The sequence below is a fragment of the Stegostoma tigrinum genome, chromosome 8 (assembly GCF_030684315.1).
Source record: "Stegostoma tigrinum isolate sSteTig4 chromosome 8, sSteTig4.hap1, whole genome shotgun sequence".
NCBI classification, from domain to species: Eukaryota; Metazoa; Chordata; class Chondrichthyes; order Orectolobiformes; family Stegostomatidae; genus Stegostoma; species Stegostoma tigrinum.
The window spans coordinates 100,517,987-100,530,534 of record NC_081361.1 but is presented as its reverse complement, the minus strand read 5'-3'; the positions used below and the strand labels follow the sequence as shown (position 1 = coordinate 100,530,534).

The window sequence follows — 12,548 nt, the reverse complement described above, 5'->3', positions numbered from 1 at the left end:
TGTAATTGTTTATTAATGACTTGGATGAGGGGATTGAAGGATGGGTCAGCAAGTTTGCAGACGACACAAAGGTCGGAGGTGTCGTTGACAGTATAGAGGGCTGTTGTAGAATGCAGCGGGACATTGACAGGATGCAGAGATGGGCTGAGAGGTGGCAGATGGAGTTCAACCTGGATAAATGCGAGGTATGCATTTTGGAAGGTCGAATTTGAAAGCTGAGTACAGGATTAAGGATAGGATTCTTGGCAGTGTGGAGGAACAGAGGGATCTTGGTGTGCAGATACATAGATCCCTTAAAATGGCCACCCAAGTGGACAGGGTTGTTAAGAAAGCATATGGTGTTTTGGCTTTCATTAACAGGGCCATTGAGTTTAAGAGTCGTGAGATCTTGTTGCAGCTCTATAAAGCTTTGGTTAGACCGCACTTGGAATACTGTGTCCAGTTCTGGTCGCCGTATTATAGGAAAGATGTGGATGCTTTGGAGAGGGTTCAGAGGAGGTTTACCAGGATGCTGCCTGGACTGGAGGGCTTATCTTATGAAGAGAGGTTGACTGAGCTTGGTCTCTTTTCATTGGAGAAAAGGAGGAGGAGAGGGGACCTAATTGAGGTATACAAGATAATGAGAGGCATAGATAGAGTTGATAGCCAGAGACTATTTCCCAGGGCAGAAATGGCTAGCACGAGGGGTCATAGTTTTAAGCTGGTTGGTGGAAAGTATAGAGGGGATGTCAGAGGCGGGTTCTTTACACAGAGAGTTGTGAGAGCATGGAATGCGGTGGAAGCAAGGTCATTGGGGTCATTTAAGAGACTGCTGGACATGCATATGGTCACAGAAATTTGAGGGTGAATACATGAGGATCAATGGTCGGCACAACATTGTGGGCTGAAGGGCCTGTTCTGTGCTGTACTGTTCTATGTTCTATGTTCTATGTTCTATGTTCTAACCAACTCTCCCTCATTTCAATACATTGACATAGAAAGACACCAATTTAACTGGGGAAAATGTTGCATTAAAACCAGTTTTGTACCTCTCCATAACTATTTTAAAGTTAACTGAACTGTGGCCACTAGTCCCAAAGAGCTCCCTCACTTTCACTCCATCACCTGTCCCATCCTGTTTCCAAAGAGTAGAATTGTTGGTTGGTGTGCCGAGCTGACTGTTTTTCAAGCAAACGTTTCATCTCCCTTCTAGGTGGCATCATCAGTGCTGTGTAACATCCATTGAAGCGCTGCCATTCTGTCCTACTCTGAATTTATATGGTCCAGTCTGTCATGATGGGCCTACATACAACTATGTAGATAGGGCTATATCAACATGTTTGTTAATTGCGTAGGTGGTTGCAGACCAGGTCTCCAGAAATTCTTGTGCTTGTCTTCACTTTGCTTGTTCTGGTAATGCAACATTTTCCCCAGTTAAATTGGTGTCTTTCTATGTCAATGTATTGAAATGAGGGAGAGTTGGTTATGCTGTTTTGTTGCAAGTTGGCATTCATGTGTCCTTGTGGTAAGTTTCCTGACTGTCTGTCCTCTGTAGTGTTTCTCGCAGTTGCTGCTTGGTATTTTATATACGACATGTGTCCTACTCATTGTGGGTCTGGGGTCCTTTGTCTGTCTTTGAGAGAATACTACAGGTCCACAGGTTCAAATTCTAAATTGGGGAAAAGTGAATTTCGTTGGAATTAGACAGGAGCTTGCAGGGGTTGATTTTGGAGTAGTTTGTTTGCAGGCAAAGGGACCTCTGGCAACCAAGAGGCTTTTAAATGTGTGATAGCTAGAGTTCAAGGTCTCTCTGTTCCTGTGAGGGTGAAGGGCAAGGTTGGCAGGAATAGGGAACCCTGGATGACAAGAGAAATTGAAGCTTTGACCAGAATAAAGGAGAAGGCATGGCTCAGCTACAGGCAGCTGGGATCAAGGGAATCCTTGGAGGACATAACGCATGCAGGAGTTTACTGAAGGAGGAAGTCAGGTGGATGAAATGGGGGCATGAGATAGAATTGGCTGAGAAGAATAACGTGAATCCAAGGAGATTCTTTAAGTACAGTAAAGGAGAAATAATAAATGGAGAGAGAATAGGAGCTCTCAAGGACGAAAGTGGACATGTATGTGTGGAATCACAGGAAATGGGCGAGGTCCTCAATGAATATTTCTCTCTGTATCTTTCTCCGTGGTAAACAAAAAGACTCCAACTTGGGGAAGTTAATGGTGATGTCTCGGAGAAGTCCATTTCACAGTAGAGGTGGTGTTGGAAGCATGGAATGTATGAAAGTGGACAAATCTTACCAGGAAAGGCTGAGGGACTTGAGGCTGTTTTCATTAGAGAGAAGAAGGTTGAGAGGTAACTTAATTGAAACATTTAAAATAATCAGAGGGTTAGATAGGGTGGAGAGGGACAGCCTTTTACCTAGAATGGTGACGGCAAGCACGAGGGGGCATATAGATATAGGACAGATGTCAGAGGTAGTTTCTTAACTCAGCGAGTAGTAAGGGAATGGAACGCTTTGCCTGCAACGGTAGTAGATTCGCCAACTTTAGGTACATTTAAGTCATCATTGGATAAGCATATGGACGTACATGGAATAGTGTAGGTTAGATGGGCTTGAGATCGGTATGACAGGTCGGCACAACCGAGGGCCAAAGGGCCTGTACTGTGCTGTAATGTTCTATGTTCTCTGTTCTACGTTCTATGTTCTATGTTAAATCTCCTGGTCCTGACCAGATATATCCACGAACACTGCAAGAGGCTAGGAATGAAATTGCAGGGAACCTGTCTGATATATTTGCATCATCATTAGCCACAGGTGAGATCTCAGAAGGCTGGAGGGTAGTAAATGTTGTACCTTATCTAAGAAGGGCTGCAAAGAAAAACCTGGGAATTATAGACCAGTAAACTTAACACCTACAGTAGGTAGGTTACTTGAGAAGATTCTGAGGGATAAGGTATACATGCATTTAGAAAGACATAGTTTGATTAGGATGGATCAGAATGGCTTTGTGTGCAGGTGATCATGCCTCACATAGAACATAGAACATTACAATGGTAGGGCCTGAAGGAGTGTAGTGGAACAGGGGGATCTTGGAGTTCAGGTGCAATGTTCCCTGAAAGTGGAGTCACAGGTAGACAGGGCAGTGAAGAATGGTTTGGATGCACTGGCCTCCATCAGTCAGGGTATTGAGTAGGGAAGTTGGGAAGTTATGTTGCAGTTGTACAGGATATTGGTGAGGCTGCATTTCAAGTATTGTGTTCAGTTTTGGCCACTTTGCTATAGGAAGGATGTTATTAAACTGTAAAGAGTGCAGAAGAAACTTACAGGAATGTTGCCAGGACTCGAGTGACTAAGTTAGAGGGAGAGGTTGGACAAGCCAGGACTTTTTCTTTAGAGTGTAGGAGACTGAGGGAGTCTCTTACAGAAGTGTATAAGATCATGAGAGACAGGGATAGGGTGAATGTACTCCATCTTTTTTCCCCAGGATTGGGGAATCGAGGACCAGAGGGCATCAGTTTAAGGTAAGAGGGGAAAGAATACATGGGAATCTGAGGGGAAACTTTTTTTTGCACAGAGGATGGTACGCATATGGAATGAGCTGCCATCGGAAGTGGTTGAGGTGGGTACATTAACAACATTTAAAAGGCATTTGGACAAATACACGAATAGGAAAGGTTTAGAAGGATATGGGCCAAGTACAGGGAAATGGGGTTAGTGTGGATGGACAGTTTGGTCGGCATGGACCAGTTTGGACGATAGAGCCTATCTCCGTGACTCTATACACTGATCTAATTCAACCCGCACTGCCCGATGTCAACCTACACCAAACTATATCATTCGAGAGTGATTGAAAGCAATCTGCACTGCTCCGTATCAATCTATACTGATCTACTTCAGTATACCATGATTTATATCAATCTGCAATGATCTGATTCAATGTCTCCAACAATCCATACTGACCTATATCAATCTCACTGATTTATATCTTGATCTGCAGTGTCCTATCAATTCAGGTTGATCTTTACTAGTTCATTGAAGTTTAATCTCTATCAGTGAGCTGTATAAATCCACATTGATCTCTATCAATCTACACTGATCTGTAGAAATCTACTAGACTCTGCAGCAATTTACAATGATCTGTGTCATTATATGGTGATTTTTATCAATCTACACTGATCCGCATCAATCTGAATTGTTCTATGCCCATCTGTAGAGATCTACATGAAACTACAGTGATCAAAATCAAACTACACTTGTCTACTTTTAATCAAGAGATAACAAAGTGTGGAGCTAGATGAACACAACAGGCCAAGAAGCATCTTAGGAGCACAAAATCTGACATTTCGGGCCAGGACCCTTCATCAGAAAACAACACTGGTTTACTTTAATCTGCACTGATCCATCTCAATCTACACTAATCTGTTTTAATAATTATCAACTTAGATGAATCTATATCAAAGTACATGGATATATTTCAGTCTACACTGATCTCTATGAATCTACACTGCCCTATGTCAATCTGCATTAGTTTGTCTCAATCTACGTTGATCTGTGTCAATCTAAACTGATTTCTGTTGATCTATGTTACTCTATAACAAGATCTGTCTCTACCTTTACCAATCTACATGAATCTGCGCTGGTTTACATCAATCTACATTGACCTATATCAATCTACTCCAATTTATATCAATCTATGTACCAATCTTAAAGCACCTGCAGAAACAACATTGATCTACAAAACTTGGCATCAATCTAAATCAATCTATGGGATTTATGTGAATCCACATTGATCTGTATTGATCTATATCAAACTACACTGATCTATATTAATCTTCTCTGATCTATATCAGTCTAAGCCATCTTCATCAATGTACCTTGATCTGTATTGGTCTATGTCAATCTACACTGATCTGTATCAATCTATACCATTCTGTATCAAGCCACAGTGATTTTTACCAATCTGCATGGATTGATATCAATTGACAGTGGTCCATGACAATCTGTGTCGATCTGCATCAATCTACATTGATCTATATCTACCACAGTCTGTATCAGTGTACACAGATCTACAATGATTGGTGTAGAATACTTTAGATTATTTGGGCCACGAAAGGTTCATTCATCACGTAGATAGATATAGATCAGCATCGACTGATTTGGATCAGTTTAGTTGGAATGTAACTTGAATTGTCTTAATTGTAATGGTAGTGTCCCTACCTCTGAGGCAAAGTCACAAGTTCAAGTCCCACCTATTCCAGAGGGTGTGTCACAACATCTTTGAACAGGTTGACCAAAAAGTGCCTGGGGTGAAAATATCAAATAAACTCTCTTCCAGTTACTTGAACAACAAAAACACTGTAATCTGTTAGAAGCTTTTCTGACTTTACCCCACCCCCTCAATGTGGTTGCTGAGTAACTTTCCAGTGATTACGCTGCAATTACTGACTGCAGAACTTTCTGGAAGTTATATATTGATACATGATGATACTTTCAGGAAACTTTGAAACATTTTGTGGAATCAATTTTCATCTTGGAGCACAAACTGTTCTTCATTCCCAAGCTAAGTTTTTTTTTTCTTTATGATATCTGGATTGAATATTCATTTATTGTCAGAAAATCAAGTCTATTCCTTGCCTTTATTTGTGTTAATAAAACCATTCTGAGGTGATGTGGAGATAGATGAGAGTCTGATTTATGAACAATGTTTTCCGATCTTTCACTTTTCAAACCACTTTTTCATATTATTGACTCCCGTGGTTTTCTGACATTTAAGGATTCCCTTGGGTTTTCTGTCAAACTGTATTGGCCACTTTGCCAAACTGTCTATGTATCTTGCTTCTCAATATCTAATGATGCAATAGCTAAAGTTAGGGGTGTACATCAGAGCCCTCTTGTGATCTAAACTCAATAGAATAGATTTCTACATGTTACATGATTGTACGTTTCTGGAGGTGTATATTTGCTTTAAAGGAAGTTACCTGCATTGCAGCTGCTTTCTCCTAAAATGCGTCTACTTTTCCAAAATGGCATCAAAGTAATTGTGAGATAACAAGGTGTAGAACTGGATGAACACAGCAGGCCAGAAAAATTTTGTTTTATCTGAAGAAGGGTCCAGACCTGAAGCATCAGCTTTCCTGCTCCTCTAATGCTGCTTGGCCTGTTGCGTTCATCCAGCTCTACACTTTGTTATCTCAGATGCTCCAGCATCTCCTAGTTCTAGCTCCCAGTTCCTACTATCTCTGTATCAAAGTAATTGTGTTACTCAATCCTACTCTAATGAATCTGTAATTCCAGGACACAGCTATCTGTGTTTTAGCTTCCAGATCCAGGCTGAGAGCTGAACTGCAAAACTCTTATTCACAACCCACATATCAATGTTACCATGATAATGGGAAATGCAGATGCTGGAGAATCCAAGATAACAAAGTGTGGGGCTGGATGAACACAGCAGGCCAAGCAGCATCTCAGGAGCACAAAAGCTGACGTTTTGGGCCTAGACCCTTCATCGGAGAGGGAACTGGAATAAATAGGGAGAGAGGGGGAGGCGGACCGAAGATGGAGAGAAAAGAAGATGGGTGGAGAGGAGAGTATAGGTGGGGAGGTAGGGAGGGGATAGGTCAGTCCAGGGAAGACGGACAGGTCAAGGAGGCGGGATGAGGTGGTAGGTAGGAAATGGAGGTGCGGCTTGAGGTGGGAGGAAGGGATGGGTGAGAGGAAGAACAGGTTAGGGAGGCAGAGACAGGCTGGGCTGGTTTTGGGATGCAGTGGGGGGAGGGGATGAGCTGGGCTGGTTTTGGGATACAGTGGGGGGAGGGGAGATTTTGAAGCTTGTGAAGTCCACATTGATACCATTGGGCTGCAGGGTTCCCAAGCGGAATGTGAGTTGCTGCTCCTGCAACCTACGGGTGGCATCATTCTGGCACTGCAGGAGGCCCATGATGGACATGTCGTCTGAGGAATGGGAGGATGAGTTAAAATGGTTCGTGACTGGGAGGTGCAGTTCATCCAGCTCCACACTTTGTTATCAATGTTACCTTCTTGCTTGATACCAGGAATCAAAGCAATAGGATCTTTGAAAGCTCAGTATAATGGATGCAGATTGTTGTAAATTGATCCAGATCACTGCTGATTGAGAGATATATCAAACTCCAGTAAGATATGTTTATATATTCCTATGGATTGATATATCACTGTAGATTGATACAGATCACTGTACATTCATATAGATTGGTATAGCTTGATTGTAGATCAATTAGATGCATACAGTTTGACTTAATTTAATATCTTGGTTTCAATGGATAGGTATAGATCAGTGTAGATTATAAAATTGATTGTATTTTGATATTGATTTACACTGGTATTAGTGAGATTTGAGAAGATTTTTAGCTCAGGTTGAGGTTCTGGATGTGAGTTTGCTCACTGAGCTGGAAGGTTAGTTTTCAGACGTTTCGTCACCATTCTAGGTAACGTCATCAGTGAGCCTCCGACGAAGCACTGGTGTTATGTCCTGCTTTCTATTTATCTGGTTAGGTTTCCTTGGGTTGGTGATGTCATTTCATGTTCTTTTTCTCAGAGGATGGTTGATGGGCTCCAAATCAATGTGTTTATTGATGGAGTTCCGGTTGGAATGCCATGCTTCTAGGAATTCTCATGTGTGTCTCTGTTTGGCTTGTCCTAGGATGGATGTGTTGTCCCAATCAAAGTTGCATGAACATCAACTAGCCACAAAACGACATGACCCACTATCACTCGTGTCGTTACATACAGATGAGGAAGGACACCACTTTGATTGGGACAACACATCCATCCTAGGACAAGCCAGACAGAGACACGCACGAGAATTCCTAGAAGCACTGCATTCCAACCGGAACTCCATCAACAAACACATTGATTTGGAGCCCATCTACCATCCTCTGAGAAAAAGAACAGGAAATGACATCACCAACCCAAGGAAACCTAACCAGATAAATAGAAAGCCGGACATAACACCAGAGCTTCGTCGGAGGTTCACTGACGATGTTACCTAGAATGGTGCCGAAACGTCTGAAAACTAACCTTCCAGCTCAGCGAGCAAACTCACATCCAGAACTGTTTGGTATATATTTTTCGGTCTGGTTTGATATAAATCTGTAGTTTAATATAAATGCATGTAAATTGATATCAATATCTGAAGACCATGCAAAAAGATTGAAATATGGGAGCCAAAATTATGACGTGGATTTGGAAAGGCTGAACTGTCAGGGGTGCAGGTCCCTTGAAGACAGAATGCTAATTACTGACCATCGATTGAGACCTTGAAAATAGTAAAGTGGACATTGAGTATGTATTTCCAACCCTAAGCAGACAGCAGAAATAGAGGCAAAACTTTCAGATGGCCCCTAACGGTTATGTTTTTCACTTTTTTTTGTTACATTTTGCTTTTCATCTCACATTATCATTCTTCAGTGAAATTAATGGCCAATATTTCATTCTCAGTTTGTGTTGTGAACTGGAAAATAAAGCTTCCAGCTGCAATTTACCAGTTGAGACAAACCAAATGTATGTTTATTCTGTTGAAAATTGCAACATAAAATTTCAATGATTCATTTTTATTGCTTCCAGAAACCTATAAAGAACAGTGATCAGTCATTTGATAGAAGAAACAGTAGTGTGTAACAAGTTATCATTTTACAATGTACTAGACAATGTCTGGGGGCAAAACGTGCCATGGCTGATGTTCATCAGTTTACACAGTAGTGCTGCTTTCAGAGACAGGAGTAATACACCAGCATTTATATAGCGCCTTCCACGACTTCAGGGGATCCAAAGGTGCTCAGTCTCCAATGAAGTGCTTTTTGACAGGCAGTTACGGTTGTAATGAAGGAATTTTTTTTCTTTATTCATTAATGGGGTGAGGGATTTATTGCACATCCCAAATTGCCCAGAGGGCAGTTAAGAGTCAACCACATTGCTGTGGCTGTGGAGTCACATGCAGGCCAGACCGTGTAAGGATGGCAGTTTCATTCCCTAAAATACTGGGCAGGTTCGTGAACAAGAAGCTCCCACAAAAAAACATAGTCGTAGTGTCCAGCTAAACAATTGATATGATGCTGCTTAGGGATGGATACACAGAGGGGAACCTGCTCTTACAGTGGACTGGATATTTTATCAACAACTGGGAGGGCAGGCATGACTTAGTTTAAAGGCATATCCAAAGGACAACGTTTCCAACAGTGTGACCTTCCTCACTACTGACCCTCTGACTGTACCTTCAGAAGTAGTTCACTCGGCCCCTCAATCTTGCTATCACGTTCAATAAGACTGTGGTTGATCCATTTGTACTTCAAATTCCACACACTCATCTACTCACATGCCCTCTGATCCCCTGCCTAACAAGAATCTTTCTGAGGAAGGGTCACCAGACCCGAAATGTTAACTCTGTTTTGTCCTCCACAGATGCTGCCAGACCTGATGAGTTATTCCAGCAACTTTGTTTTTGTTCCTGATTTACAGCATCCACAGTTCTTTTGGTTCTTAAGAATCTTTCCGTCCCTGTCATTAAAAAAAAATTCAGTGACTCCCCCCCCACCACCCAACCAAAGTCACGCAGCACTGAGAGAGAAAATATATTCTCTTCTCTTGGTCCTAAAAGAGTGATATAGGTGTTTTTAAAATTAATTGTTGGTTCTGGACTGACCCACAAAGAAGAAACCTCCTTCCCACATCCACCTTGTCAAGGCCATTCAGGATCTAATACACTTCAATCACATCACCCCTTACTCCCCCAAACTCCAGGGGAAACCAGCTCAGTCTGTTCAATCTTTCCTCATAAAACAACCCAGTTATTCCAGGGATCAATTCAGCAAACGTCCTGTGAACCAGCTCCGATGCACTTACGTTCTCCTTAAAGAAGGAGATCAAAACCACATACAGTATTTGCATTCTGGTCTCACCAATGGCCTGTCTAACTTGAATAAAACATCAGCACTTTTATGTTCAATTCCTCTTGCAATAAAGGATAGAACTTGGCCCATTGGAACTTTTCCATCGGCTTTCTTGAATATGTACTGTATTTACTTATTGACCTTTGGGGACTCGGACACCTGAACATCACAATGCCTTCGCATTTTGGCACTCTGCAGTCCTTCTCCATTACAGGAAAATTCTGTTCTTTGCTCCTGCCAAAATACTCTGCTTTTGCAATCTTTCTCTTATAACGCCAAGATGCTCTTGTCTGAAACAAGATGAAGTTTTACTGCACAATAGTCACTATATACAAGCTACATTAACAAGTTAGACTTTGCTCCTAAAACATTGGGGATCATTGATGACACATCTGTTCCCTTTGAGATTCCAAGCTAATCTCAGCATTTCCCCAGCCAGGACTGTATGACATCCCAAGGATGGATGGAGCTTAATACAGATTCCCACATTTGGAATACTTTGCTATACTAAAGCTGCTACGTAATTGAAAACTTTGTTGCTTTTCCTGCATCAATCAGCTGTTTTACTGAATCATTTGTACAGTGGAAAAGAGATCATTCAGCCCATCAAGTCTCTGCCACCAAAGCTAGAGCAAATCTACTCACTTTCCCACCCTAAGCCCACAGCTTTCAATGTTATGATATTTCAAATGCTCATCCAACTGCTTATCGAAGGCTTCCCAGCTGAACTACCCTCCCTGGCAGTGAATTCCAGACGCTGTCATCACTATCCTGGATAGTGGTTGATCACTATGGGTGAGAAACACTTTCCTCAAATCCGTTCTAAAACTCCTGCTTTTCGCATTAAAATTATACTCCCTGATTACCTACTTTCAGAATCATACAATCTTTACAGTGTGGAAGCAGGCCATTCTACCCAATGAGTCCACATCAATCCTCCAAAGCATCCTACCCATACCCACACCTTCTACCCTATTCCCACAATGCTATATTCCCCATGGCTAACCCACCTAAGCAGCACATCCTGGACACTATGAGCATTTTAGCATGGCCAAACCACCTAGCCTGCACATCTTTAGAATGTGGAGCGGAAACCAGAGCGTCCAGAGGAAACCCACACAGACATGGGGAGAATGTGCAATTCTCACACAGATGGTTGCCTGAGGATGGGATCAAACCCAGGTCCCTGGGGCTGTGAGGCAGTAGTGAGCCACTGCGCCACTCTAATAAACCTGTTCAGAAATGTTATTACACACCACTGGAGCAAATGAGACTTGAACCTAGGCCTCCTGGTCCAGGGGTTAGGGACACTACCACCATAGCCATAAGAGGGCCCTTTATGCCCCCTTATTATTGACCCTTTGACTAGGGGGAATGGCTACTTTCCACTCACTCTGACCACGTTCCTCAGGATCTCCTGATGGAAAATGACACTTTTCTGAACGATCGGGCTTTGCTTGCTGTTTCCTTCACTGTGCTGGTGGAGACAATGCATCTAGACGATTCCCGTAACTCCTTGCAGTGTGCGTGGAGTGAGAGAGAGAAGAGCAGAATTCTTTTAATCCCTTCTACTTAGAGAGAAGCATCACTGGAAAAGGCCACAAATTGCTGCTTTTATGGAGGTGGTCCTGGGCTATCATCTTAACTATACCTGACAGACTTGCTGGGATATTTCTGAGTTGGAGACACCCACTTTACTGTGGGTATGGAGCCATGTGTAAGCCAGACCAGGTATGGGTGGCAGATTTCCCTCCCAAGAGGACATTTGTGACCCAGATGTTTTTATTTAAAGACACGATCCTGTACTTTGACAGTAACCTTTCGCTGAGATTTGTGTTTGATTCCATATTTGTTTAATGGACTGAACTGAGATTTTCCAGCTGCCATTTGAACTCACCCTTGCCACACGATTAGTCTAGACTTCTCTTGTCTAGTGATATAACCACGGTATTACGAGCGTTTCATCTGTCTCTCACAGAAGCTGTTGAACCTGCTGAGTGTTTTCTGTTTCCATTTAATTTAGGATTTGCAGCATCTGCACTATTTTACTGCTGTTTTGGAACTTGTTGGAGTGAATCAGAGTGTGGGCAATTTGGATTCTTAGGGTCAAACTTGATGGGCTGATTGGCCCTCTGTTCTTGTGTTCATTTTGGATTGAAGAACGGCAACTTTGTTTGTTTTCTTATTTTCAAGACATTTTCAAAGCTCTTCAATGGATTTTGTCTGAACTGATGTGGTTTCAATTACAAAGAAACCTTTCTAGACGAAGACAACAGCTTAGAATTATATGTCCAAGGATTATGGCAGAAGCATTGTAAAATACACTGAGCCACATAAGGAAACATTGAGCTCGGTGACCAAAGGCTTGATTGAAGATGTATGTTTAAAGATCTGCTTTAAGAACAGAAAGTGAGGTAGCGTAGTTGGCAGGTTTAAGGAAGCGTTGCTACAGCCTGGGGACCAGGCAACTGAAGATGTAGCTTCCAATGTGGAGCTATCGATAGTGAGCAAACTCAACATGTCCAAATTAGCAAGGGGATGATATTTTGGGGGGCTTTTAGGAATGGAGGAGATTCTAGAGATCTGGAAGTGCCAGGCCGAGAGAGATCTGAAACAAGGATGAAAATTTTAAAGTCAAGTC

The 12,548-nt window shown here is 42.2% G+C and overlaps 1 protein-coding gene across 4 annotated transcripts in view; it reads left to right on the top strand.

Annotated features, from left to right (window-relative positions):
• LOC125456638 (collagen alpha-1(XXIV) chain) overlaps positions 1 to 12,548 on the top strand; it is a 373,921-nt gene that overhangs the window by 97,850 nt on the left and 263,523 nt on the right. The gene's annotated exons all lie outside the window — the stretch shown is intronic.